Source organism: Notamacropus eugenii, chromosome 6 (genome assembly GCF_028372415.1).
Source record: "Notamacropus eugenii isolate mMacEug1 chromosome 6, mMacEug1.pri_v2, whole genome shotgun sequence".
Lineage (NCBI taxonomy): Eukaryota > Metazoa > Chordata > Mammalia > Diprotodontia > Macropodidae > Notamacropus > Notamacropus eugenii.
The window spans coordinates 384,610,687-384,614,200 of NC_092877.1; the positions used below are offsets into that span (position 1 = coordinate 384,610,687).

Genomic DNA, 3,514 nt, shown 5'->3' on the forward strand with positions numbered 1-3,514 from the left:
CCAAGCCAAGTCAGTCTGGTTATTGTGGGAGATGTAGAGCTAAACAGTCATAGCAAGTTACTACTTAGGAGCTGTGTGGGAGTGACATTTGTTCATCAGTCAAAATTGTGGTTTTTGCCCCCCAAATGAACAAAAATCCCAAGGAGAATAGTATTACTTTATTTTAAATTTTGAGTACAATACTTTGTGGCAGATACATCATCAGCAGATAAAGGATTTTTTTTTTTAAACTAAGAAATAGCATCACTAAGTATATGTGTATGTGAGATGTAGCATGATATAGTGAATAGAGAGATGGCCCAGAGTCTAGAAGCACTGAATTCCCATCCCATTTGTGACATTCACTGGTGTGACCATGGAGAAATTTGTCACTTAACCTATCAGTGACACTGGCTGTCATGTGAGACTCTATGGTCAGAGTCATTGTCCAGACACTCTGATAGAAGGAATTTCCTCATTAAATGCTAATCGAGTAAATGAAAATAGGGCTGCCCCTCCCACTGCATGCACACATGTAGATCAGGCAATGGATTGAGCCAAGACAGAATAAGAGGAAGAAAATGGTCCGGATTGCATTTTCAAAACTGTGCCACCATTTCCTTGATCTCAAGCTGCTCTCTAGGATGAAGAACCTTGCCTTCTTTAAACAACAATGTTTCTGTGTGATGCCGTTATGACTAGACATCATGGAAAATGATGATATCTGAAGATTCCATAAGGTGAGTACCCTCAAAAAGCAATGAAGGGAAGCACGATAGGTGTACATAGGCTAGAAATAAAGATCAGAAAAAGCAAGTGGTGTATCATATACTGAGAGTAAAAGGAGGCAGCTAGAGTCCAGGGCTGGGGAACCTGTTCCCTTGAGGCCACAGGTGGCCCTTTAGGTCCTCAAGTATGGCCCTTTAACTGAATCCAAACTTCCCAGAACAAATTCCCTTCATAAAAGAATTTGTTTTGTAAAATTTGAACTCAGTCAAAAGGCTGCTCACAAGGACCTAGAAGGCCACATGTGTCCTTGAGGCCATAAGTTACCCATCCTTAAGCTAGATAGTCCAAAAAAAGCTCAAGTGCCCCAGGAATATTCAAAAACTGAGAAGAAGGATGACTCATTGCTCTTCCTGCCCCAGGCTCTCAGGCAAAGCCTATGTGGCACATTCATGACTGAGCTTGGACAAGAACTGTACAGAGGAAGACATTAAGTGGGTTTGTGTGTGCACTTCCAGGATGTACACACAGCTTGATAAGATTCTAGATCCGCAGAGATATCAAAATCCTAATGAATAAGACCCAGGAAAGAGAAGAGTAGTGTAAGGAGAAAGTGAGTGTCTTCTTGTGCTTGTGGATGGGCAACTAGATTAGAAAATTTAGCGTTTGAATCTTTTCCCTGAATTCTAGTCTCTCACGTTTCTTTCCTCCAGACCTTCCATTAAGATGGTGTCCTGTAAAGAAGATACTGGCTCTGGTTCCTCCAGTTAGACTTCTACAACTGGCACATCCTTGGGCAAAGGAAAAGGCAAAGGCAGCTCGGGAGGTTCGGCCGTGAAGCAAGTGCAGATCGACAGCCTGGTTGTTTTGAAAATACTTAAACATTGCCAAGAAGAAAGACAGGGGAATGAAGCTGTCCAGGGAGTACTTTGGATCTGGTGGTGGAAGACAGACTGGAAATCAGCAATTGTTTTCCCTTTCCCCCACACACAGAGGATGACACTGATCTTGATGAAGTCCAGTGTCAGATGGAGATGATGTGCAGTCTTCATCAGGTAAATACTGGTCACCCTGATGTTGGCTGGTACCAGTCTACATACTGTGGCTCTTCTGTCTCCCGGGTTCTCCTGGATTCTCAAATTCAGTTACCAACATGCAACTGAAGGGTCTGTGGTTCTCATTTATGATCCCATAAAAATTACTCAAGGGTCTGTATCATTGAAAGCATGCAGGCTGACACTTAAACTGATGGAATTCTATAAAGAGAAAGATTTTTCTCCTGAAGCACTGAAAAAGGCAGATATCACCTCTGAGCATGTTTGAAGAAGTGCTGATTATAATTAAAAATTCACATCTGATCAACGTACTAATGTGGGAACTAGAAATCAGCTGTGGCAGATAAACATGATCGCTTAGTCTAGCCAGCAGTAATCATCTGGGGAAGAGACTGCAATTGGTGATGGACAGAGTGGATGAAATGAGCCAGGACATTGTTAAATATAATACCTATATGAGAAGCGCCAGTAAGCAGCAGCAACGGGATCATGAGTATCAGCAGGGCCGTCAGCAGGAGAACCTACAGCGCCACAGCAGAGGAGAACATCCTCTCCCTGAAAAGGGCATGTCCAAACCCTTCAAACCTCCTCAGCCTCCTGCTAGGATGGATTCACTCCTTACTGCAGGCCAAATGAATACTTACTGCGAAAACATCAAAGAGTTCACTGCACACAACTTGGGCAAACTCTTCAGGGCTCAGGCTCTCTCCAAGCATACAACTAGAAAGAGGAAACCCACAACTTCTGGTCTGATAAGCTGTTTCCAGATCAAGGCGCTGATATATACTCTGAGATCACCTGTGGACGGCTCTTCCAAGAAATAGAATTCTCTTAATGAGAAATTTCATTGACTCACTTTGGCAGTAAAATTGTTCTTATGAAAAAATAAAATTTGTTTTTAGTATTCTTACTGTTTTCTGATTTGGTCCTTAGTCTGATCTATAGCTGAGTTGCTCCCTGTATTGCATGCACGCACAAAACACTGAATAAATGTTTCCCCACGTTCAAAAACAATCTTTTTCCTTATGTATACAGTGAACTAACTTGGAAAACACAAGGCAGTGAGTGAGTGTCATATTGTTGATTTATCTTCAAAATCCTGATAATAAACAACCATTCCTAACCACCAAAGCAGAATGGATTCAGATGAATGCTGAACTTAGATTCATAAGCTATGTGCTTGATTCCCTGGTTCTTTCATCATTTGCTACCTCTATGATCTTTGGAAAATAATTCAATTCCTCTATAGCAGCTAGGTGCCATAGTGCATAGACCACATGCTTGGAGTCAGGAAGAGCTGAGTTCAAATCCAGCCTCAGAAACTCATTAGCTGTGTGAGCCTGGGCAAATCTTCAGTCTCATTTGTCTTAGTTTCTCAATTTTGAAATGGGAATGATAAATCACCTGCCTTTTAAAGTTTTTGTGAGGACCAAATAAAATATTTTTCTTAAGAGCACTTTTCGCAGTGCCTGGAACATAGTGGCACTATATAAATGTTTATTTCCTCCTCCCTCCTTACCCTGTCCCTCAATTTGATCATCATTTTCATTGCAGATGAAAAGTGAGGAGCAGCAGGGGTGGTTTTCCCTGGTTGGGCTTCATTTTTCTCATATATAATAAGGTAGTTAGACTCAGCAGCTTAAAATATGTGCCTAGTGAGATCATAGATCAGGGGTTATTAATTGTGTGTGTGTATGTGTGTGTGTGTGTGTGTGAGTGTGTGTGTGTGTGTGTGTGTATGTGTGAAAGAAACC

The 3,514-nt window shown here is 41.6% G+C and overlaps 1 pseudogene; it reads left to right on the forward strand.

The window, feature by feature from the left end:
* The first annotated feature begins 1,431 nt into the window (after window positions 1-1,431).
* On the forward strand, window positions 1,432-2,584 carry LOC140512446 (eukaryotic translation initiation factor 3 subunit H pseudogene; annotated as a pseudogene).
* Window positions 2,585-3,514: the final 930 nt, after the last annotated feature.